The following is a 27,307-nucleotide window of genomic DNA, read 5'->3' as shown; positions in this document are numbered from 1 at the left end:
AAAATTCTTTTATTTTTAAATTGTTCTCCCAAAATTTCCAAGGCAACCACTAGCGGAAATAATTATAATAAAACTATATTCTTAGTTGCTTTATTTGCCATCCACTTTGAAGACCATTCCCCGCAACACCAATGTGTTCTCCATATTGCAGCAAACCCTTTGGAACCAGCAGCATCTGTAAATAAGTGGAAATCTGGAGCAAAAACAAAATAATCTTGAAAGAACGACTTACCATTAAAGTTTTCCAGAAACTGAGACCAAACCAACAGATCTTCTTTCAAATCAGCGGTTAAACGAATATGTGAAAAGGGGGATTTGAATCCCGAGATAGCCAAATATATATGACGAGAAAAAATTCTGCCAATAGGCACGACTCTAGATGCAAATGCCAATAAACCCAGAAGGGACTGAATTTCTTTTAACAAAACCTTCTTACGAAGTAAGAAGGACATTATAAGGGATGATAATTTATCAAGTTTTGCCTGTGGCAATTTAAATTCCATAACATCGTGTTGATATTTATGCCTAAAAAAATCAATAGATGTTGTAGGAAAAACTGTTTTCTTATTTGCTAACGGAACGCCAAAGTGCTGGCTGATAAGGCTGAATAGTTGCAATATATTACCACACTCGGGTGAATTAGGCAGGCCTATGGATAAGAAATCATCAAGATAATGTACAATTCTATCACCACCTGATTCAAATGCAACTACCCAATGTAAAAAATGAGAAAATGACTCAAAATAAGCACACAATATCGAAAAACCCATTGGCAGGCATTTGTCGAAATAAAACTGACCATTAAACTGAATTCCTAAAGAGTTGAAAGAATTGGGAGAAATTGGTAGCAAACGAAATGCAGACTTTATATCTGCTTTTGCCAGCAAGGCTCCCCTTCCAAATTGTCTGATCTTATAAATGGTTTCTTCAAAAGAGCTATAAGTAACAGATGACAACTCTTCGTTTATTTCATCATTTAGAGATGACCCACTAGGAAATGACAAATGGTGAATTAAACGATATGTATTAGGCTCTTTCTTTGGAACGATACCTAACGGAGATATATAGAAATTTTTAAAAGTGGGGGTATGGAAAGGACCCGAAATGCCGCCTTCCCTAATATCTTTATCCAACTTCTCCAACACAATATAAAAAAGCTATCTACTGATTTTAAGGTATTAACCATTACGCAACCAACTCCAGAAAATACGGATAAAGTGAAACCATTGGTAAAACTTTCTGTTAGGAATTTACCTGTTTGGGTAAAGCTCCAACCACTGTTGCATGTTTGCCAAATTCACTCGAGTGTGGGCTTTTGGAATAATTTTCTCTTGAATTTTGTTGCATAGAATTATGCCATCTAAAACATTTGATCACAGGGTGAGTTCCTGAACAATGGGAGCATTCGTGCTTATACTTACATGAAGACGCCCATTTACACTGTGTTTCATTATAAGCAAAGCAAAAATTTCTTTTGTATGGAGAAATCGAAACAGTAGGCTGTTGATTAACCCAAGGAGGCTTTTGTGGCAAAATCAGATTTAATCACAAACTGACGTCTTTCATACCCCACTTCTTCCGGGAGGCTGCTGAAGCTGTGGACGGGACTGGGAAGACCCACCTAGTTGCGACCTCTTCACTGCTGCTGGGCCGGTGAGTCACCTTCTTCCCCCGCCGCCACTTCCCGAGCTTGTTCCCACCGCTCCTCTTCTCCCTGTCTATATCCAAACAGCACCGGAGCCAGTCTTCTCCACCTCTGCCTCCAGCCCACTCCCAGGCGCAGCGCATCAGGGTCTTCATGGCCAGCTATTCGTCAACGAGCTCCTGACAGTATTATAGCTCAAGGAGCTGAATGGTCACAGCGATCACATGCACAAGTTAGGCCAATCACAGACCAGCTGTGTCATGATTAGCCATGGCCAAATCACAGTCTAATCACAAAAAAACCCCTAAATGAATCAATTTCATTCAGGCAAATGCTTGCTTATAGCAAAGTAATTCTTTGCAATAAGCAAATTGTGTAAAAAAAAAATACTGATCACTTCCCCAAAGTAGTACAATGTTACTATGGTAACATTATAATACTTTGGTCATAGTGCAATATGAAAAGAAAATCTGAGAAAAAAATGTAATAAAAAATAATTTAAAAAAAATTATACATTTTTTTTGTACTGTCACCAGTCAGTGTCCCTGATCACTGCCATGCTAGTTATATGATGACGCTGTACTGCACTGGTGACAGTATGTAAAAAAAAAATAGTGAAAATAATTTTTTCAATTTCTTCATTTTCCAAGAAAATATGACAAAAAAATTACAACTTCAAAAAACTCACCTTGCCTGTTATGAAATATGTCGGACTGTCTACTTTGCAAAAAGGAGTCATTTGGGGGATATCTGTACTGTTCTGACATTCTTGGACCTCAAGAAATTAGATTGGCTGTCAGTACTTCAGGATTGATCAATTTTCAGATATATTCCATAGTTTGTGAACTCTATAACTTTCCTACAGACTAAATAATAAACACTGATTTGGGTTATTTTCACCAAAGACATGTAGCAGAATACATCTTGGCCTAAATTTATGAAGAACAATTATTTATTTGCAAACTTTTATAACATTTTTCAACATTTTCAGTCTTTTATTGTTAATTTAGCAAAAAATTAAAACCACAGTGATGATTAAATACCACCAAAAGAAAGCTCTAGTTGTGTAAAGAAAATGATAAAATTTTAGTTTGGGTACAGTGTTGTATGATCGCGCAATTGTCATTCAAAGTGTGAGAGCGCTGAAACCTGAAAATCAGCCTGGGGAGGAAGGGGGTAAAAGTGCCTTGTATGGAAGTTGTTAAACGCAGTTTTATTAAGTATATCTGTTCATATTAGCTTCCCCTGCAGCCATCAGACCCAGAGAGAGAGTAATCACCAAATCACTGAGCTGTTGCTGGTTCACAGTGCAGTCAGCAAGCTGTTGGTGTGTTCTGAAAAGTGTTTTTGACCAAGCAGTTCTGCTGTTGCAGTACAAGTTGAAGCCAATAACAAAAACATGACGTAGCAAGAATGATAAATTCACATTAGGGTTACTTGAAGGTAAATACTTTGAAATAATTCAAAATATGTACTCACTGAAATCACATTATTCTTTCCTTGTAAGCATTTTTCAAGGAAGCAAAAGTCCACAATCTATGAATAGCCACGCGTGTACACAAGCCTCAAAGAACTAAAATGTAAAATATTTCTGCTTGTTGGCCCCTTTTCAGGCTTTTGCCCTATACTTTCCTATATTTTACCCTGGTGGTCCTGCAGTAACATACTTTGCGGTCTATTTATTACTGATACATAGCATCGTCTAGTGGCTAAATGCAGTCGTTCCCATTATAAATCAAACGAAAACATTCAACCAGCAGAGAAAATAGCATTTAGAATAGAACATTTGGGAGGGGGTATTGGGGGGGGGTGGTCCCATTCCTACAAAACAAATGCATGTGCACTTTTGAATTGCTATGCAAATCTTTTATAAATACACCCCTTTTTGTCCTAGGGTGACAACATGTACTGAATAACAAAATGCAGCACTAATCAATAATGCATAAAAATGTCAATATAAAAGCTCAAATAAATCCTCAAGTGAATGAGACAGGTTGCAGGAGAAGATTATGGTGCCATAAACTGTCACCAAACACCTGAATAAATAAGCCCATCACCGAACGTTCAGACCATATAATATCGGCCAATGTGCGCAGTACATAAGGAATCAATGAGGCAGGTATTTTCCACTAAGAATCCTCCTTAAGGTGATAAATACTCCTCCTCTTTAAAGATCTTCAAAAGCTGGAAAAACTCCCATCCAATATTCAAATAAGGGATATAAAACAAAAGCAACTCATAGTGGGGTATTTCAGTAAAGTTTTGACAAATTTAATAAAGAATCCACGTACAACAAGCATTAAAAAAACCAGCAGTGAATGTGAAATGTTTCAAACCAAAAATATGGCCGCCGTCCCTCCAGAACATGGTGACGTCACTATGAGTTGCTTTTGTTTTATATCCCTTATTTGAATATTGGATGGGAGTTTTTCCAGCTTTTGACGTCCTCCCAGGATAATAAGGTTCCTGCTCGGCCACGGGCCACGCTCTGGCAGGATCTGTCACCAGCTGTGTCCACGGGACACGGACGATGACAGATCACTACACCAGCCTGCTGCCAGTGTCACATGATCGGTGTGACCAATCACAGCAGATCAAATGACAGTTGTAAACAATGAATGGCTTCCTTTCATGTCATTTACTGCTTACAACTGTGCTGGAAGCTGTGATTGGTCACAGTGAACACATGTACAGACTGGGCCAATCACAGCCCATCTGTAGCATGTAATCAGCTATGGCCAATCACAGCTGATCACAGCAAAAACTACTGAATGAATCAGTTTCATTCAGTAAAAATGTTTGCTTATACCAGTTTAATTTGTTGATAAGTGTAAAAAAAAAAAAAAATCCTGACCACTTGCCCAGAGTAATACAATGTTACTATGGTAACATTGTATTGCTCTGGTCACAGGAGTAGAAAAAAAAATATTTAAAAAAAAAATGTTAAAATGTTATTTTCATTTCTTAAAGCGGAGTTCCACTCATGCTGTCAAGAAAATAAAACTCAGCAGCTACAAAAACTGTAAACACACACTCAGGTCCCTAGGTCCCGCGGTGTGTCCCCTGCAGCCCATTTTACCAGCCATCTTCTCTCCCTGAGTGCCAGCATCTTCAGTGTGGGCACCCGGCTGTGACAGCTTGCAGCTTCACAGCTGGATACCCACTGCGCATGCGCGAGTAGTGCTGCGCTTCATGAATGGTCCTGTAGTCTTCTGGGACCTGTCACGTGTCCCAAAAGACTACAGGGAGGGAGGGAGGACACCTTACACTTCGGGCAGAAGTGGGAGTGGTACTTGTCACATTCGGGTACCCGCTCCTCCCCCACCCCCAAAGGTGCCAATCCTTAACGGGGAGCGGGGGACCAGTCTTTAAAGCGGAACTTCCCTTTTTGGGTGGAGCTCCGCTTTAATTTTCCGCAAAAGTATGACAAAAAATGACAATTTAAAAAAAATTACCATGCCTTTACTAAATACCTCAGGCTGTCTATTTTCTGAAAAGTGGTCATTTTGGGGATATTTGTACTGTCCTGGTGTTTTTGGGCCTCAAGAAATAAGATCAGCAGTCAGTACATCAGGATTTATCAATTGTTAGATATATACCATAGTTTGTGGAGTCTATAACTTTCCTACCAACTAAATAATAAACACTGATCTGGGTTATTTTCACCAAAGACAGGCAGCACAATACATTTGGCTTACATTTGTGTAGAAAGATTATTTGTTTGCAAAATGTTATAACAGAAATGAAGAAAAAAAATTTTTTTTTTCAAAGTTTTTGTTCTTTTTTCGTGATGGTGATCAAATACAACCAAAAGAATTCTCTATTTGTGTGCGGCCAGACTCATCCACCTTACCAACCGCTCCGTATCTGCCACCCCTCTCTGCCAATCCCTCCACTGGCTTCCGATTGCCCAACGCATAAAATTCAAATGACTAACATTGACGTACAAAGCTGTTCATAACACTGCCCCAAACTACATCACCGACCTGATATCCATCTACCACCCAAAACGCACTCTCCGCTCCTCACAAGACCTCCTACTCTCCAGTTCCCTGGTCTCCTCCTCCCATGCTCATCTCCAGGACTTCTCCAGGGCTTCCCCCATCCTCTGGAACTCACTACCCCAATCCATCACACTGTCACCTTCCCTCCTCACCTTTAGGCTTACCCTGAAAACCCACCTTTTCAGAGAAGCCTACCCCGCACTCACCTAAGTGCTGATCTCCTCCACTCTTCCCACCAGTCCATCTCCCACAGCTATTTCCTCCTGTACAACTCTCCCCTCCCTTCTAGACTGTAAGCTTCAAGGAGCAGGGCCCTCGAACCCCTCGTGTATTGTATTGTTACTGTACTGTCTCTTGTACTGTCTCCCATTATAATGTACAGCGCTGAGCAAACTGTTGGCGCTATATAAATACTGTATAATAATAATTTGTGTGAAAAAAATGATAAAAATTTCATATGGGTACAGTGTTGCATGACCGCGCAATTATTACAACAGTGCTGAAAGGTGAAAATTGGCCTGGGCATAAAGGGGGTAAAAGTGCCCGGTAGTTAAACAAGAGTGAAGTTCCTTCTTAATGTCTGAGCCGTAATACTCAACTTTCTACTTATTAATAAACAATATGCAGAAGCCATCTGCACTTTCACGTTGTAAATGTGCGTTCAATCCTTTTCCAAGAATGTCAGGAAACAAATGCAGATTATTTTTATGGACCCTGACTTGATAAAGCTGGTTGGGGCTGGAATGTTTCTGTTGTAGCATGTTGTTGCCCTGTGTTCAGCACACCGCTTTCCTAACTAAACATTATCACCAAATGTTGGATACATTGGCTTTTTTAGAAGTTGATTTGCATACACCTTTTTTGCAAAGTTCCCTGGGGCTGCTTCAGCACTCACACGCTACCCAGGCATCCTTTAACTAAACACTGTCAGAACAGATTTTCCTACACTGCTGATTTTTGCTGGGAGAATTTGCTTAAACAAATTCAGAAACCTTCAGGTGAACTGACAATCACATCAAAGCTTCATCCCAGCAAACTGCAAATGCTCACAGACCAGCAGTCTGGGAGGGAATAAGCCCCAAATGTAATTCTTTCTGTTCAGGATTTGTGCTTGGAAATTCTGTATTCATGTAAGGAACAACTTTTTTTTTCCTACTAATTGATGTCACAGAGGTTATTTGCATCTGCGAAGCATATACAGTGCATCCAGAAAGTATTCACAGCGCTTAACTTTTGCCACCTTTTGTTATGTTACAGTCTTATTCCAAAATGGATTAAATTCATTTTTTTCCTCAACATTCTACAAACAATACCCCATAATGACAAAGTGAAAGAAGTTTGTTTTTAAATCTTTGCAGTTTATTAAAAATAAAAAACGACCTCTCTCTATAAACTGCTTCACAATAAGGACTCTCTTGTTGAGTCGCCTCACCGTTATATGAAGAGATGGGAGGATGAACTCCAATGCTCAATTTCTTTGAAGTGTTGGCAAGTGATATGGGCTTCTGTTGCTAAGACCTCTCGTTGTGTTGTATATAAAGAAAACCTATATAAAATATTGATGGACTGGTACAAGACCCCTGTAGTGCTACATGCGATTAACCCAAATCTGTCTGACAAGTGTTGGAGATGCATAGGAGGAGTAGGTACCTTGGCACACATTTTTTGGTTTTGTCCACAGATTTCGGGTTATTGGGCTATGGTCAGAAAGGTATTGGAACAAGTACTCAGTGTTATCCTACCCCTGGACCCACTACACTATCTTTTGGGATTACCCTTTAGGGGCCTCCCCAAGCGATCTAAAGGGTTGGAGTGCATATTTTGATGGTGTGATACCACGACTCTGGACATCAGTAGATGTTCGTGCGCTAAATCATCTTTTAAGAGCGATCTCTGAAATCAGGGAAATTGAATATCTTACAGCTCTAGTGGGTGAACACTCAGGTCACTTTCACTCTATTTGGGATTTATGGGATCATTCTCCCTTTGGTAGACTTCCTTCCTCCCCCCCCCCTCTTCCACCCCCCCCCCCTTATTTAGTCCAGACACTTTTCCAGGTAACATGCCTTTGATAAATAATGTCATCCAATGATGTGCAGGTTTATGTAGATTTATGTTCTTTCAACTGTGCAGATTATCATGCTGTTTATTTCTGTTCATATTTCTCCTGATTCTGTTTTCTTTTATATCAATGCTCTCATTGCAACATTTACACTTAAAGTGTTGTTGTTGTAACTATGTTCTGTTTTTTTTTTTTTTTTTTTAAAAAAAGGGCACTGGCCGTCAATACAAATTTACAATATAAAAAAAAAAAACGAAAAAAAAACACATGTACATAAGTAATCATAGCCTTTGCTCAATACTTTGTTGAAGCACCTTTAGCACCAAATACAGCCTAAAGTCATTTTGAATATGATGCTACAAGCTTGGCACACTTATTTTTGGGCAATTTCTCCCATTCTTCTTTGCAGTACCTCTCAAGCTCCATCAGGTTGGATGGGGAGCGTTGGTGCACAGCTATTTTCAGATCTCTCCAGAGATGTTCAATCCGGTTCAAGTCTGAGCTTTGGCTGGCCACTCCAGGACATTCACATAGTTGGCCCGTAGCCACTCCTTTGTTATATGGGCTGTGTGCTGAGGGTCGTTGTCCTGTTGAAAGATGAACCGTCACCCCAGTTTAAGATCCAGAGCGCTCTGGAACAGGTTTTCATCAAGGATGTCTCTGTACATTGCTGCATTCATCTTTCCTTCGATCCTGACTAGTCTCCCAGTTCCTGCTGCTGAAAAACATCCCCACAGCATGATGCTGCCACCACCATGCTTCACTGTAGGGATGGTATTGGCCAGGTGGTGAGCAGTGCCTGGTTTCCTCCAGACATGACACTTCAAATTTCAAATATATTAATTTAATCCATTTTGGAATAAGGCTGTAACATAACAAAATGTGGCAAAAGTGAAGCGCTTTAAATACTTTCTAGATGCCCTGTATATCCTAAAATATGTGAATATCTCAAAGAGTGGGTGGCATTGTATGCCTGTTTGCTACCTGGTGTTCTTAGTAAGTTTGAAATGGGAATTTGTTTATCTAAAGGATAAGCCCAGAGTTCAAAGATACACTGTCTCTCACTTTGGTGGAAATCAACAGATTGTATCACTTACTGGCTTTTTATTACTGTCAGACACCCTAGCAGGGAGACAGTATTGCAGGACCTCTGTCTGTCTAGAACAATGATATACCTCCCAACTTTCTGAGATAACAAAGAGGGAAACATTTTGGCAAAATGTACAATATGTCCCATGTGGAAGAAAAATATATTTTAAATATATTTTTAAAATATTCTTCCCAAATATATTGACATATATTTGAAATTCTACAATTGTGGTCGTATTTGATATATTTCAAAAATCTATTTCAATATATATATATATACATATATATACAGTGGGGATCGAAAGTTTGGGCACCCCAGCTAAAAATTTGTATTAATGTGCATAAAGAAGCCAAGGAAAGATGGAAAAATCTCCAAAAGGAATCAAATTACAGATTAGACATTCTTATAATATGTCAACAAAAGTTAGATTTTATTTCCATCATTTGCACTTTCAAAATAACAGAAATCAAAAAAATGGCGTCTGCAAAAGTTTGGGCACCCTGCAGAATTTATAGCATGCACTGCCCCCTTTGCCAAGCTGAGACCTGCCAGTGTCATGGATTGTTCTCAATCATCGTCTGGGAAGACCAGGTGATGTCAATCTCAAAGGTTTTAAATGCCCAGACTCATCTGACCTTGCCCCAACAATCAGCACCATGGGTTCTTCTAAGCAGTTGTCTAGAAAACTGAAACTGAAAATAGTTAACGCTCACAAAGCTGGAGAAGGCTATAAGAAGATAGCAAAGCGTTTTCAGATGTCAATATCCTCTGTTCGGAATGTAATTAAGAAATGGCAGTCATCAGGAACAGTGGAAGTTAAAGCAAGATCTGGAAGACCAAGAAAAATATCAGACAGAACAGCTCGCAGGATTGTGAGAAAAACAATTCAAAACCCACGTTTGACTGCACGATCCCTCCAGAAAGATCTGGCAGACACTGGAGTTGTGGTACACTATTCCACTATAAAGAGATACTTGTACAAATATGGTCTTCATGGAAGAGTCATCAGAAGAAAATCTCTTCTACGTCCTCACCACAAAAATCATCGTTTGAACTTTGCAAATGAACATATAGACAAGCCTGATGCATTTTGGAAACAAGTTCTATGGACCGATGAGGTTAAAACGGAACTTTTTGGCCGGAATGAGCAAAGGTACATTTGGAGAAGAAGGGGCACAGAATTTAATGAAAAGAACCTCTGTCCAACTGTTAAGCATGGGGTTGGATCAATCATGCTTTGGGGTTGTGTTGCAGCCAGTGGCACAGGGAACATCTCACGAGTAGAAGGAAAAATGGATTCAATAAAATTTCAGCAAATTTTGGATGGTAACTTGATGCCATCTGTGAAAAAGCTGAAGTTAAAGAGAGGATGGCTTCTACAAATGGATAATGATCCTAAACACACCTCGAAATCCACGGGGGATTACATCAAGAGGCGTAAACTGAAGGTTTTGCCATGGCCTTCACAATCTCCTGACCTCAACATAATTGAAAATCTATGGATAGACCTTAAAAGAGCAGTGCGGGACAGACAGCCCAGAAATCTCAAAGAACTGGAAGACTTTTGTAAGGAAGAATGGGCAAAGATACCTCAAACAAGAATTGAAAGACTCTTGGCTGGCTACAAAAAGCGTTTACAAGCTGTGATACTTGCCAAGGGGGCAGTACAAGATATTAACTCTGCAGGGTGCCCAAACTTTTGCAGATGCCATTTTTTTGTTTTCTGTTATTTTGAAAGTGTAAATGATGGAAATAAAATCTAACTTTTGTTGACATATTATAAGAATGTCTAATCTGTAATTTGATGCCTTTTGGAGATTTTTCTATCTTTCCTTGGCTTTTTTATGCACATTAATACAAATTTTTAGCTGGGGTGCCCAAACTTTCAATCCCCACTGTATATATATATATATATATACTGTATGTTGAAATACGTTTTTTTAATATTAAAAATATATGAAAAATACAATTTTCAAATATATGTCTTTGAAAATACATTTACAAATCTACATTTTTGGAATGCATTTACAAATATATGTAAAAATATATGTTAAAATGACTTTTTTATATGTTAAAAAAATCTGAAGAATATATTTAAAAAAGATTTTTTAAAATATATGCTTTTAGAAAATATATTTAACCTCTTGCCGACCGCGCATAGCCGAATGTCGGCTTCACCGCGGCCGGCCAGTTCTGAGTGGACGTCATATGACGTCCTCCCAGAACGCGCTCTCCTGCGCGCCCCAGGGGGCGCGCACCCGGCGATCTCCGTGATCGCTGTGTCCTACGGACACAGCTGATCACGTGATGTGGTGAAAGGCCGATCCCACCGGCCTTTTACCACGTGATCAGCGGTGTCCAATGACACGCTGATCACAGGGAAATGCAAGTGCCGGTTCTCGGCTGCACTTTCCTCACGCTGTCAGATCGTGAGGAAAGTACTGCCGAGAACCGGCAGTTGTCAGAGCGGGGATCGGCACCGATCATCAGGGCACTGATGATCAGTGCCCTGATGATCGGTGCCCAGCAGTGACACCCGCAAGTTCCGCCCAGCAGTGCGCCCACTAGCCCCGCCCACCCATTCCCAGCAGTGCCCCCACCTGTGCCCAGCAGTGCCCCCACCTGTGCCCAGCAGTGCACCCACCTGTGCCACTCTGCAGTGCCACCTACCTGTGCCCAGAAGTGCCACCTACATGTGCCCAGCAGTGCCACCCACCTGTGCCCACCCACCTGTGCCCACCAGTGCCACCCACCTGTGCCCACCCACCAGTGCTGCCCACCAGTGCCACCCACCAGTGCAGCCCAGCAGTGCTGCCAGTCAGTGCCACCAGTCAGTGCCCAGGGGTTGTGCCAGTCAGTGCCGCCAGTCAGTGCCCAGAAGTGATGCCAGTCAGAGCCGTCTATCAGTACCCATCATCAGTGTCACCTATCAGTGCCGCCTATCAGTGCTGCATATCAGTGCCGCCTATCTGTGACCCCTAATTAGTGCTGTCTATCAGTGCCGCCTATCCGTGCCACCTCATTAGTACTGCCTATCAGTGCCCTTTAGTGCTGCCTATCAGTGCCCATCAGTGCCGCCTATCAGTGCCCATCAGTGCCGCCTCATCAACGCAAATCAGTGAAGGAGAAAAAATACCTGTTTGAAAAATTTTATAAAAGAAACAAATAAACTTTTTTTTTTTTTTTAAATTTTTTGCACTTTTTTTAATTTATAGCGCAAAAAGTAAAGCGCCCAGTGGCGATTAAATACCACCAAAAGAAAGCTCTATTTGTGAGAAAAAAATGATCAAAATTTCATATGGGTACAATGTTGCATGACCGCGCAATTGTCAATCAAAGTGCGGCAGCGCTGAAAGCTGAAAATTGGCCTGGTAAGGAAGGGGGTATAAGTGCCTGGTAGGCAAGTGGTTAAATTAAAATTTTTTACAACACATGTTAAAATATACTAGCATAGACCAATATACTGTAAATATATGTCACATATATCATTTTTGTTCTACATATATTGGAAATATATTTCTCTTCCATGCGGGTTAGGAAAAGAACATTCCCTTACCCCATGCCCACAGGCAGGCCATGAAGAACTGATACACAAAAAATGGTTGGGTAAACCCACAAGTGTTTTTTTTCACTATTATTTGAAAAAAATTTTTTTTTTGTTTTTTTTTACAGTTGCTTTAAAAGATATGCAATGATTAGGAGGTTGGATTAAAGCATAATATAACACTTTTGGTAGTTACGATAGTTTTCACATCACACCAAAAACAACTGAGGAAGAAAAAGGGACAGAGGGATTTGGTCCCAAAAGAGGGACAGTCCTTTAAATTAGGGACAGTTGGTAGCTAATCAATGATCCTTATACTTTCCATCACCCAGATTATACCTATGATTCAGTAGAGAGAGCAGAACAATTGGACACCAAGAAAAGCATGTCCCTGAAAGCACAGGTCCCGAAACACCAGTACCACTTGGTACAGAGGTCGGTTCAACTTGGTTCAGAGGCTACAGCCTGTCATAGACTTTGACAGGCTGCCTGCAACAGATCTGCAAGGGATGCATTGCCCATGGGCAAGGGGCCTTAAAAATATTGTTTTCAACTGAGTAACCATAAAAACATATGAACATCTCATATTTACAAATTACAGCAAGCAAATGGTCAGCTTGAAAAAAGAGCACCATGAGGTTACATTTAGACGTGCAGCAAACATTGCTGCACCTCTAAAAGCAATCCACACTTTTCAGAGGTGTTTCACAGGGAATCAGGAGGTGATATGTCACCTCCTCAACTCCTCTTTCAACCCCTCTTTCGACCTCTTTTCACATGGGCCTCAACTAGATGGTGCAGAAATAAGCATTTTATCCACATTTTAAGGCTTAAATACTGCTTGCCAACATGCTAGGTAATTATAACAATGGCAGGCAAATTGAAAAGTATATACAGTGGATATAAAAAGTCTACACACGCCTGTTAAAATGCCAGGTTTCTGTGATGTAAAAAAATTTGAAAAAGATAAATAATTTCAGAACTTTTTCCTCCTTTAATGTGACCTATAAAGTGTACAACTCAATTGAAAAACAAACTGAAATCTTTTCGGGGGGGGGGGGGGGGGGGGAAGTAAACATAAAAAACTAAAATATAGTGGTTGCATAAGTGTGCACACCCTCTTATAACTGGGGATGTAGCTGTGTTGAGAATTATGCAATCACATTCAAAATCATGTCAAAAAGGAGCCAGTACACACCTGCCATCATTTAAAGCACCTCTGATTAACCTCAAATAAAGTTCAGCTGTTCTAGTAGGTCTTTCCTGACATTTTCTTAGTCGCATCCTACAGCAAAATGGACCGCAGAGAGCTTCCAAAGCATCAGAGAGATCTCACTGTTAAAAGATGTCAATCAGGAGAAGGGTAAAAAAGAATTTCCAAGGCATTAGATATACCATGGGACACAGTGAAGACAATCATCATCAAGTGGAGAAAATATGGCGCAACACTGACATTAGCAAGAACTGGACATCCCTCCAAAATTGATAAAAAGACGAGAAGAAAACTGGTCTGGGAGGCTGCCAAGAGGCATACAGCAACATTAAAGGAGCTGCAGGAATATCTGGCAAGTACTGGCTGTGTGGTACATGTGACAACAATCTCCCGTATTCTTCATATGTCTGGGCTATGAGGTAGAGTGGCAAGACGGAATTCTTTTCTTACGAAGAAAAACATTCAATCCCGGATAAATTTTGGAAAAACACATCTGAAGTCTCCCAAAAGCATGTGTTATGGTCTGATGAAACCAAATTTGAACTTTTTGGCCATAAATTCCAAAAGATATGTTTGCCGCAAAAACAACACTGCACATCACCAAAAGAACACCATACCCACAGTGAAGCATGGTGGTGGCAGCATCATGCTTTGGGGCTGTTTTTCTTCAGCTGGAACTGGGGTCTTAGTCAAGGTAGAGGGAATTATGAACAGTTCCAAATACCAGTCAATATTGGCATAAAACCTTCAGGCTTCTGCTAGAAAGCTGAACATGAAGAGGAACTTCATCTTTCAGTATGACAACGACCCAAAGCATACATCCAAATCAACAAAGGACCGGAAGAAGATTAAAGTTTTGGAAAGGCACAGCCAGAGCCCAGACCTGAATCCAATGGAAAATCTGTGGGGTTATCTGAAGAGGGCTGTGCACAGGAGATGCCCTCGCAATCTGACAGATTTGGAGTGTTTTTGCAAGGAAGAGTGACCAAATATTGCCAAGTCAAGGTTTGCCATGCTGATACTCATACCCAAGAAGACTGAGTACTGTAATTAAATCAAAAGGTGCTTCAACAAAGCATTAGTTTAAGGGTGTGCATACTTCTGCAACCATATTATTTTAGTTTTTTATTTTTGCTTTCCTCCACCTAAAAGATTTCAGTTTGTTGTTCAAATGACATGTACAATTTATAGATCACATTAAAGGTGGAAAAAGTTCTGAAATTATTTATCTTTGTCTCATTTTTTTACATCACAGAAACCTGACATATTAACAGGGGTGTGTAGAATTTTTATATCCACTGTACCTACATGTTAGCATTGCTTCACTTTGTTTTGCATCAAGAATTTTACAGCATATCATGTTCTCTAGTCTTTGCAGCAACCTACAGCTTCCACTGAAATCAATTGCAATGTTTCAAAACATGCAATCAAGGCTGGGACAAGGGGTGGGCAGGAGGGACAACTGCCTTGGGAGCAGAGAAACAAGGGGGCAAAGAATAGATGCAGGGTGGTACATCCATTCTACGGTATGTATTAACTGTGGGGGAGGGGGGTGAAATTCTGGATCCTTGCCCTGGGCACTGGACAACCTTGTCCCAGTACTGTATGCAATGCCAAAGCAATATAAACGTGGTTTTCACAGTGCACGTTTTGGAATCATTTAGTAAAGCATTCACTTTCCCTTGTGACAAAACCTGAAAACTAGAGGTGGTGTTAGGACAGTGGTGTTTATTAAGGTAACATAACACTTGTAAAATGTATCTTAAACATGGGTTAAAGTGTTACTAAACCCACAACAGTAAAATCAGCCTGTGTTTGCAGTAAAGCATGATTGTTATGCTCACTGTGGAACCTAAGGGGTTAGTCTTCTGCATTGTGTAAAAAGGCCATTTGATCCTGACTTCTCTGTTCCTCTCCTTTTTCAATCCTATCTCCTGATAAGACAGACAGAACCATAGGCATTTTGTACATGCTCAGTTTGGTGTGTATTGCTAGAGAAGTTTTTTTTCTCTTGGGAGAGTGCATGCGATGAGCACAGGGCCAATCAGCACTGTCCCGACAGAGGTCAGGGGAATTGCATCCTCCTAGAGCAGAAATAAAACTCCTCCTACAAGCTTTAGCTAGTGCTGGGCTTGACACTGATAGAATTCACAAGACTGCTCTAACTTCTGATGAGAAAAGTTATATATCCAGGGCTCTCTTTAAGGAGGGGCAAAAGAGGCAGCTGCCCTGGGCCCAGTCATTGCTGTGGGGCCCAAAGCAACTGCCCCATACTTGCCAACTGTCCCAGTTTACATTCCCATGTCCCATGCTGTGTCCCAATATCTCAGTGTGAAGTGCTGTCACTTATGCTGTCCAGCTCTGTACTAATGCCATGACTCACATGCAGACCTTGTCAGCATTCATATGTAAATAGAGGCAGGCCAGTGGCATTGATATGTAAATAGTGGAGGGACATTCATATTTAAATATTGGCAGCATTCATTTGTACATCATGACCCCCCTGATGTTCCAGCCACCATCATCTCCATCTCTGCTGAATGCTGTCCACTGGGGAGGTAAACATGGGCATGCATGAAAGTTCTGCCTGTAACTGTGGTCACTGAGTAGGCTCAGCATTCAGCCTGTTCTACATCAATACCGCTCACTGATTGGCTACTAGATGTTCTTGCACATCATTACTGCTCACTGGTTGCCAGGGGTTACTACACATAATTATTGCTCACTGATTGGTTGCTAGAGATTACAGCAGATCACTACTGTTCACTGATTGGTTTCTAGAGGTTACTGCACATCATTACTGCTCACTGGTTGCTAGAGGATACTACACATTATTACTGCTCACTGATTGGTTGCTATTGGTTGTTGCACATCATTACCAATACTTTTTGATTGCTAGAGGTTACAGCACCTCTTTCAACTAATCACTGAGTCGTAATGTATGCTGTAACCTCTACCAACCAGTCAGTGAGCTGTAATAGTATGCTGTAATCTCCAGCAGCCAATTGCAATTGCTGCCTGGGAGACCATATATAGTGAATGCAGAGTCCTGGGTTTAGTAACACTTTAAAGATAAAACCATTTAACCTGCCGTTGTCATTTTGCTGCATTTCTGAATCCATGAGAAAGAGGCCTAAATGGCATGCCACAGTGCCTCAATTGCAAGCATTGTGAGGTATGTGTGTGGTTTCTGGGTGGTTGTAGCATAGCCCCATTCATTTAAATGGTGTTCAGTCCTGGCACTGCTCACTGAATATGATGTGGGGTATAGCTTTTGCCATGCCCGAGAGGCTTTGCATACATCCCTGTACACCCTTGCAGCTTAAGAGGGGTGGTGAAAAAGTGGCTGAGCTACCTGTTTAAGGGCTCGTTCACACTTGGCTGTTTTACCAACGCTTGCCAAACGCCCCTATAGCGTTTGGCAAGCGTTGGTCTGACGTTTGCGGAGCGTTTTTTAACACTCCGCAAACACTGCATGCGCGGTTTCTAGGTGTTTGCCGAGCGTTAAAAATGCCCCACAAATGCCTATAATGCAGTTTGAATGGTGTTACCGCTCCGCAAACGCCCCGCAACCACACCGCAAACGCCAGCCGCGCGTTTGCGGAGCGGCACCATAGACTAGAATAGCAGGCTTCAACGCCTCCTGACTCGACCAGAGGCGTCCGTTTTGCCGCGACGCAACGCATTTGCGTCAAACGCTCCTGTTAGAACAGCACCATGTGCTGTAATGTGCAGAATTGGCAGAGGCATTTGGGAAGCAGTAAAAACGCTTCCCAAACGCCTCTCTGCCGTTTAAAAGCAAGGCTAGTGTGAACGTAGCCAAACTGTTCACCAACTGCAAGAGTTTACGAAGCCTAACAGCCATCATTAGAGAGCAGGAGACACCAGATTAAAGACAGCTGAACAACTCTGAGAAATACCACCCATCTCTATCTCCTAGCATAGAAAGGACTGTCTTAAAGCCAAACTGAAAAGTCACATAGTTTTATCTCTTAATGGTCTTGTGCCTTCAAATTATATGGCTTGTGACTAATTTTTGTTCAAAATACAATTTTTCTCAGTGTTTATTAGAATAGATTCAGAATTAGAATAGTATTCTAGCATTCACACTGCAGCAGTCTGTACTGGCAGAGCCGAGTACAAACCACACCTCTCAGAACAAATGTCCTCACATAGACTTCTATTGAAGAGAAGGGGATACGGTGTGTCTGACTAGGTCTATTACTTTGAAAAGTGCACTGGTATTAACTCTGCTGCTTAATTTTTTTTATATTATTATACAGGATTTATATAGCGCCAACAGTTTGCTCAGCACTTTACGATATAATAGGAGACAATACAGCAACAATACAGTACAATACAAGAGGGTTAGGAGGGCCTGATCCTGGGAGCTTACAATTAATGAACTGCACGCATACAGCATTTAGGCACCATGTTTGGCTGTTGTAAAGGCTAAGGTCAGGTAAAGTCAGTACAAAGTCTATCTGACTGTATATCTTTTTCTGGGATTTAAATTAGACCATTACAAGCATGTAGGTAGTGCTCAGGATTCCTACGGGAACGTATCCTTGTATGCATATTCTTATTGCAAGCTTTGCAAACTAAGGGGGGGGGGGTGGTAATAAAGCTGAAGCACACAGAATCTGGTGCAGCTGTGCATAGTAACCAATCCGCTTCTAAGGCTAGATTCACATATGTGCGGGTCCGCACAAAAATCCGTGCAGCCGCACCACCCGCCCAGAGGAACTGGAAAACGCAAACGTAATGGGAACCGAGTTTCTGTGCGGGCTGCGTTTTCAGAAGAAGTGCAGGGACTTCTTCCCTGCGTGTCACGGGGCACGGGAGTCCATTATCCAGTCATATAAAAAGAAAATTCCTATTCACTGTGAATACCCAATTATGTGCAGACACTTTTCACATGACTGAATAATTGAACTGATTATTCTCACATCTTTTCAGCGACAATTCTCCTCAACTTCCTTAATAAATCAGCCTTTATACGTTGGCACCAATTTTGAAATGAATGTGGAGCAGCTATGAGATTTATCCATCCTTGTATAGATCACATTTCTCCTGACTTGCATTATATTGTGGGGTTTATTTACTTGGGCCTCTTTCACACAGGCGTTCCATATGTCCGTTTTTCATCTGTCCGTTTACGGATGAAAAACGGACACCCATGTATGTGTATGGACTAGCGGATGTAAACTGATGATCATCTGTTTACATCCGTTAATGTCCGTATCCGTTACCATCCTCTGTTTGAACGGAAGAAAACCCTATTTTATTTGTGTAAGAAAAAATGAAACGGACAAAAAACAGATGTAAACAGATGAAAAACTAATGTAAACAGATGAAAACCGGATGTAAACGGATGAAAAACGAATGTAAACGGATGAAAAATGGATGAAAAAACTGATGTTGACTGATGAAAAAACGGATGAAAAACGAATGTAAATAGATGAAAAACATTTGTAAACGGATGAAAAACTAATGTAAACGGATGAAAAACTGATGTAAACTGATGAAAAAACGAATGTAAACAAATGAAAAGCGGATGTAAACGTATGAAAAAGTAATGTAAACGGATGAAAAACAGATGAAAAAAACTGATGTAAACTGATGAAAAAACAAATGTAAACAGAAAAAAAACAGATGTAAACTGATCTGTATTTGCTTGACTGAACTAATGAAAAAAACGGAACGACCGTGTGAAAGGAGCCTTAAGCTGGAGAGTGCAAAATCAGGATCACTGCATAGAAACCAATCAGCTTCCAAGTTTCATTGACAAAGCTACATTGAACAAACAGGTTAGAAGCCGATTAGTTTCTATGTAGAACTGAGCCTGATTTTGCACTCTCCAGCTTTAGTAAATAAACCCCTGTATGTTGTTCACATGCAATGGTGTTATACAGTATATACAATATATATATATATTACAGTAAGAAATAGCTACAAGTGAAAAGCTTTTAAAGGATAAGTTCACCTTTTGACCAAAATAATAAATACACATTTTTTGCAGGTAAAAAAATGTGCATTTATTATTGTAGTTGCAGGAGCCTGTAAAGCAGTGGTTCTCAACCTTTCTAATGCCGCGACCCCTAATACAGTTCCTCATGTTGTGGTGACCCCCAACCATAAAATTATTTTCGTTGCTACTTCATAACTGTAATTTTGCAGTGGGAGGAGTAGTGCCATGTCATTGGTGTCAGTGGGAGGAATAGTGCCCCATCATTAGTGTCAGTGGTAGGAATAGTGCCCCATCATTGGTGTCAGTGGTAGGAATAGTGCCCCATCATTGGTGTCAGTGGGAGGAATAGTGCCCCATCATTGGTGTCAGTGGGGGGAATAGTGCCCCATCATAGGTGTCAGTGGGAGGAATAGTGCCCCATCCTTGGTGTCAGTGGGAGGAATAGTGCCCCATCGTTGGTGTCAGTGGGGGGAATAGTGCCCCATCGTTGGTGTCAGTGGGGGGAGGAATAGTGCCCCATCGTTGGTGTCAGTGGGGGGAGGAATAGTGCCCCATCATAGGTGTCAGTGGGGGGAGGAATAGTGCCCCATCATTGGTGTCAGTGGGAGGAATAGTGCCCCAACACTGGTGTCAGTGGGAGGAATAGTGCCCCATCATTGGTGTCAGTAGGAGGAATAGTGCCCCATCATTGGTGTCAGTGGGAGGAATAGTGCCCCAACACTGGTGTCAGTGGAAGGAATAGTGCCCCAACACTGGTGTCAGTGGGAGGAATAGTGCCCCATCATTGGTGTCAGTAGGAGGAATAGTGCCCCATCATTGGTGTCAGTGGGAGGAATAGTGCCCCAACACTGGTGTCAGTGGGAGGAATAGTGCCCCATCATTGGTGTCAGTGGGAGGAATAGTGCCCCAACACTGGTGTCAGTGGAAGGAATAGTGCCCCAACACTGGTGTCAGTGGGAGGAATAGTGCCCCATCATTGGTGTCAGTAGGAGGAATAGTGCCCCATCATTGGTGTCAGTGGGAGGAATAGTGCCCCAACACTGGTGTCAGTGGGAGGAATAGTGCCCCAACACTGGTGTCAGTGGGAGGAATAGTGCCCCATCATTGGTGTCAGTAGGAGGAATAGTGCCCCATCATTGGTGTCAGTGGGAGGAATAGTGCCCCAACACTGGTGTCAGTGGGAGGAATAGTGCCCCATCATTGGTGTCAGTAGGAGGAATAGTGCCCCATCATTGGTGTCAGTGGGAGGAATAGTGCCCCAACACTGGTGTCAGTGGAAGGAATAGTGCCCCAACACTGGTGTCAGTGGGAGGAATAGTGCCCCATCATTGGTGTCAGTAGGAGGAATAGTGCCCCATCATTGGTGTCAGTGGGAGGAATAGTGCCCCAACACTGGTGTCAGTGGGAGGAATAGTGCCCCAACACTGGTGTCAGTGGGAGGAATAGTGCCCCATCATTGGTGTCAGTAGGAGGAATAGTGCCCCATCATTGGTGTCAGTGGGAGGAATAGTGCCCCAACACTGGTGTCAGTGGGAGGAATAGTGCCCCAACACTGGTGTCAGTGGGAGGAATAGTGCCCCAACACTGGTGTCAGTGGGAGGAATAGTGCCCCATCATTGGTGTCAGTAGGAGGAATAGTGCCCCATCATTGGTGTCAGTAGGAGGAATAGTGCCCCATCGTTGGTGTCAGTGGGGGGAGGAATAGTGCCCCATCGTTGGTGTCAGTGGGGGGAGGAATAGTGCCCCATCGTTGGTGTCAGTGGGGGGAGGAATAGTGCCCCATCATAGGTATCAGTGGGGGGAGGAATAGTGCCCCATCATAGGTGTCAGTGGGGGGAGGAATAGTGCCCCATCATTGGTGTCAGTGGGGGGAATAGTGCCCCATCATTGGTGTCAGTGGGGGGAATAGTGCCCCATCATTGGTGTCAGTGGGGGGAATAGTGCCCCATCATTGGTGTCAGTGGGAGGAATAGTGCTCCATCATTGGTGTCAGTGGGGGGAATAGTGCCCCATCATTGGTGTCAGTGGGAGGAATAGTGCCCCCTCATTGGTGTCAGTGGGGGGAATAGTGCCCCATCATTGGTATCAGTGGGAGGAATAGTGCCCCATCATTGGTATCAGTGGGAGGAATAGTGCCCCATCATTGGTGTCAGTGGGGGGAATAGTGCCCCATCATTGGTGTCAGTGGGAGGAATAGTGCCCCATCACTGATGTCAGTGGGAGGAATAGTGTCCCATCACTGGTATCAGTGGGAGGAATAGTGCCCCATCGTTGGTGTCAGTGGGGGGAGGAATAGTGCCCCATCGTTGGTGTTAGTGGGGGGAGGAATAGTGCCCCATCATTAGTATTAGTGACACCAATGATTGGGCACTATTCCTCCCACTGACATCAATGATACTTACCTTGCTGACCCCTGCTCCAGCCTGGGCTCGCTCCCTCCCTCCCTCTCCCATGGTACAGACACTTACCGGTCAGATGTCTTCCTTCTCCGGCCGCTCTCCTCCTCTTCACTCGCTCGATCTTCGCGGTGCCGCTCGGCTCCTCCTTTCCAAGCTCCACCTCCTCGCCGGTGATTGGCCGCCTGTGTGCCTCTCCTGAGCTACAGTTCCGGCGGCCAATCACCGAGGAGGAAGGATTGATCCCGGGGGTGTGTCCAGATGACAGGGACGGCATGTCATCCCGCCCACGCCTGGAGACGGATCAAGGAGCGGTGTCTCGGTTCCTAAGGCCATCGGAAATATGTGTTTTCAGATGGTCTTAGGCGACCCCTGGGAAAGTGTCGTTCGACCCCCAAAGGGGTCGCGACCCCCAGGTTGAGAACCGCTGCTGTAAAGCATTGCACTAGCGATCAGTGGATCACTGGTGCCATGCAGATCTCCTGCAGACCTGTCAGTATATCTGCTTGCCTCTACGGGATGTACCACGGCGATCCACGGCGATGGTCATTGAGAACCACAAGCAGACAGCCGCAAAGGCTGTCAGGACTTGTAGTTCATTCATTCACAGAACGCTGTAAATGAATGACGTGGCCGTGTGGTTTTCAAAAAGACAGCTTGTACAGGGAACTTCTCCCCGTACTTCTGTCACAAGGAGGGGGGAGATCGGGAAGCAACTGCAACATTGTCAGCATGTTACATGTTCCACCCTAAAAATGGGTGGAACATTTAACATGATCGAAAAGGTGAACTTATCCTCTAAGGACTTCGCTACTTGCCAATATCTTTTTAAGGGCTTTTTTTTTTTCTAATAAAGTTTTTATGCTCACAAAAAGGTTACCATCACAGGGGTTATTCAGCATCTCTCCTCCATTGCCAAACAAAATATTTCACCAGCCTCCAGGCTTTTTCTTGCTGTGTCACTGCTCTGACCTTAAAGTGGTTGTAAAGGCTGAAGGTTTTTACATTCATATATTCTATGCATGAAGGTAAAAAACCTTATGTGTGTGGCAGTGCCCCCAGACCCCTCAATACTTACCTGAGCCTCATCGCGATCCAGCAATGTAAATGACAGCTTTGGCTGTCCTGGGTCTCTGCCCCCTCATTGGCTGAGACAGCCATTGGGACCCGCTGCTGTCATACACAGCCAGTCAGCCAATGAGGAGAGAGGGGGGCAGGGCCAAGCCACGGTTCCATGTGTGAATGGACACACGGAGCAGTGGGTGACCCAATAGCAAGCTGCTTGCTGTGGGGGCACCCGACAGACAGGAGGAGCCAGGAGAGCCTGCTGGGGACCCAAGAAGAGGAGGATCCTGGCTGTTTTGTGCAAAAATACTGCACACAGCAGGTATGTATAGACATGCTTGTTATTTTAAAAAAATTAACCTTTATAATCAAGTTAAAGTTGTTGTAAACCCTTATATATACCCAGTGAAGTGACTGGCCTATACATACCCAGTAAAGTGACTGGTGATACACAGAGATGAAATAAATAATTTTACATAAGTTGTACCTGTTTATCTACAATCATCTTTCCCCTACATCCATTCAAAGTGCAGAATTTACACAGGTTCTCTCAACTCTGAAAAGCAGAGTGCAGGAAGCTGAAGTTACACTCGGTGAGGACAATTCAGAGCTGATTGGAGGAAAGGGAAACACCCCCCTTCGCACAACACAAAGGAACATAGCTGAGGCTGTCAGTCTGATGGACGTCCCTCCCTTGTCACCTTTTTTCTCTTGGTGTCAGAAAAATTCATCAGAAGTGACTCATGCAGATAGCAGAAGAATGAGGCAGCAGACAGAAATTGCTCTGGATTGAGAAAGGTACACACTGTAGAAAGATTTGCTTTGTTTATATTTTATGTCAGAGGTTTACAACCACTTAAAAGGGTAAGTTCACTAACTCCAAATATCCTTGCCACCCTTCTGGATCCTGCTGTACGTAGCAGCTGTGATGCCCTGTGCTGCTGGTGTAGCAGTCCATACACCACAATACAAGCACTCATTAGTCAGTACAATAAATGGACAATGTCATGATCAATGTGCTGACAAATCAGAAGTGCTTCTTGCTTCTGGCACATCTATTGGAAGAAGAAACCTTAGATATGCTTCCCATTGGTAAGCATGGTCACATGTCTGCGCTGTCCATTGAGCACTTGCTGTTGTGAGAATTATGATAGATACTCACTCTGGGGCTGTGTATTGCATTGTACGGTGTATGGACAACAACACCGGCTGCATGGGGAATCGCGGCAGTGCAGTGGGGTCCAGAGGGGTGGCAAGGATATTATAAGTTAGTTCACCTTTTAATTTTTTGTGAAAAGGTGAATTTACCCTTTAAACTTTGACCCTTGTCTGTTCCTTCAGACGGTACTCAAAATTTCTGTGCGCAAATGTACTGATTTTAACAGGAGTACTAACAGTTATGTCATAATATAAATTATTTTAATGGTCATTATTAGTGCTACCGCAACTCTTGTTTCTGTTAACTTTCCACTACACAACGTCTTTCAGCACTTTCTTGCTGTAGCAGGGGAAGTATGGACTTCAGATTTACAAGAAGACCCTGAAGATCTGAGTTAATGAAAAAACTGGGGACCTATTGAGGGCAGAGTGATTAGGTGGACAACAAAGGTTTAAATAGTTCAAGTCATCATGTCATGTCATTATAATACACAGGACAGGCGTAGCACGTCCAGTCCTTTGACCCTGCTACCCCCTCGCACTCTCCAACAATTTTTGGTTCTGATTAATCAAAGCTGGAGGTGCTGTGTGCACAGAGCAGCTCTGGCAGCTGTCAAAAATGGCTGCCTGACTGTCAACAACATTGTTCAGAGGGGAATAGAAAGATAAAGAGTAACCTTGTTACTTTTGTATCTATTCTGTTTCATTCATCTGCAGATCAATGGAAGGATCTTCGATCTGATGATGTCAGTTAAAGCAACCTGACAAGTAAATAAAAAAAGTTTGTTTGTTTTTTAACTGCTTCCCACCACCCTATAGCAGAAATACTGCTACAGGGTGGCAGGGGTGAGCACAATCACATATATATACGTGATTTTGCAGTGCCCTACCCACACTGCCATTCGTGGTCGTGGCTGTCAATCACTGGGTCCCGGCCCGTGATTACCCGCCGGCGCCCAGTGATTACCAAGAATTTCCGACAGGGAGGAGGGTTGCTTTGTTTACTAACAGTCCTCCTCTCTGTCAGCTCGGGCACAAAAAATTGACGATCTTTTTTTGTTTATAGCGCAAATAATATAAACACGCACAGGCGATCAAATATCACCAAAAGAAAGCTCTATTTATGGGAAAAAAAGGATGTAAATTTAATTTGGGTGCAGTGTTGCATGAATGCGCAATTGTCAGTTAAAGTATTTCAAAAAATGACCTCATCAGGAAGGGGGGTAATTCCTCTACACTGACCCCTGACAGTGACACCATTATTCTCACGGATTTTTCCACATCACACACACATTGTCAGTAAACAGTCCTCAAGCTGATTTTTTAGTTGTTTTTTTATTGAGGGGTTAACAACTTGGGTGGGGTCTAGGGGTATATGGGATGCCCCAGGAACTGCAATTTTGAGGACAAACTTCTCAGCAAACTGTATACAGTATAAAAAAATGTGGATCAGGAAAATAGCACCGTCTCTTTAAGGGGCACTGAAGTCCCCTTGATGTACCTCCTCAGACCCCAGATGAGTCCGTCCTCCTCACCCAGCTGCACTGAGAGTTTCCCTGGGCAAGGGATTCCAAGAGCTAACAATTAAATAGTCCCGGATGAGAACTAGTTGTGTCTTGCACCTGATCACCTCTCCTTTTGTCTAGCCCAGGTGGTGTAGAAGTACTTACACTGTCCTGTCAAGTCACAGGGGTGTTCAGTCCATCACTACTTACCAGATTAGGTGGCTCCATTAGTTTTTGTTTTTTTCAGATTTTTTATCCTTTATTTTTACCTGTGACCCTGTGAATAACATACTTCTGTCCTTGTTTAGTTACACTCCTTCATTGAACCTATGGTGTGTTCCCCAACAATTTGAACTGGGACTTAAAGGCATTTTCTGAATGCCACTTCACTACTAACTGGAGGTTCTCACTCGCTGAGAAATATTGGGGAATTCAGGCTCTTTCCTGACTTCTTGCATCCACATAAGTGGGTTCGTTGTCCTTTCAGGCAATCTCTGAGAGAATCGCCCACATTAGGGATTGGTTGTCCTCCTCCCCCTTCTTTTTGAGTTCCCCTTTACCATCCAGCCCTTGGTGCACCAGGGTGCCACCAGTGAGCATATCAGAAAAAGGCTGTCTCATGCCTTTCTTTGTGGAACTATAGCATTCCAAAAGAAAATTAGATGAATGTTTTTCCGGCCATCTTTTCCTTTCAGTATACCCCTGAAGAAAGACTTATGTTCTGAAACGTGTCAGGTTCTTGCTGAAGCTCATTATTTATTTATTTATTTCAGGTACTTATATAGCGCCGTCAGTTTACGCAGCGCTTTACACATATATATTGTACATTCACATAAGTCCCTAACCCTCAAGGGGTGTACAATCATTCACCTCTCACTGCCTTCTGGTTTGTAGGAGAAGGTGCAACACTACGTCTCAGCCTATAGTCATATAGACAGTTCTTTTGCTATGTTATGTATGTTTTTAACATGTGTTATGTGTTAAATTTTGATGTTTCTTTATTTTTGGAATAAAATGATTTATATAATTACATTACCTGTTTTGGGTTGCCGTTAAAGTCCAAGTTCAAATTGTTGGGGAACACACCTTTGGGTATACAACGTTTGGGATGTTGACAACCATGGAATGAATTCAGTGCTGGGTCCATTTATTATCATTGAATCTATGGAGGAAACCATGTCACCCAAGCCTAACTACAAATATGTCTGTCTTTGTTCATTTCCATTACATGGAATTTGATGTAATTAGTAGTTTTCAAGAGAAAGATATTAATTGGTTTTGCTTCCAGGTCATCTAACAGGAAGGGACAAAAACACAGCATTTCTGGAAAAAAATCAACTGGTATTTTCTGTGTTTGTTGTCCTTAGACTTAGAAGAAAAATGTAGTCACCACATCCAAAGACTGGTAAGCTGCAATATAATGTATTATATTTTAATTGAATTGAGTTATTCAATCAAATAGCTCAAACAGTCCTTTAGTTTAATCATTAGGCAAATAAAACAAATAAAATCCACTTAGCACTGCTAATGCTGTTCAGAGGTTAGTACAAGTGTGCTACAGTGTGATACAGTGCTACATTATGATGTTTTTAGACTGCAGGTTGTTATTTAAAGAAATTTAATAAAGGAAAAACTGTCAGACTTTACTGCATGT

At 42.4% G+C, this 27,307-nt stretch overlaps 1 protein-coding gene across 6 annotated transcripts in view; it reads right to left on the bottom strand.

The window, feature by feature from the left end:
* Nucleotides 1–27,307, bottom strand: part of LOC149462921 (uncharacterized) — a 383,187-nt gene that overhangs the window by 249,745 nt on the left and 106,135 nt on the right. The gene's annotated exons all lie outside the window — the stretch shown is intronic.

The sequence above is a fragment of the Staurois parvus genome, unplaced genomic scaffold (genome assembly GCF_062004578.1).
Source record: "Staurois parvus isolate SC_StPar_1 unplaced genomic scaffold, SC_StPar_1.0 ptg000165l, whole genome shotgun sequence".
Lineage (NCBI taxonomy): Eukaryota > Metazoa > Chordata > Amphibia > Anura > Ranidae > Staurois > Staurois parvus.
Note: the sequence above shows the minus strand (reverse complement) of the source record. Positions and strands in the feature narration are given on the sequence as shown.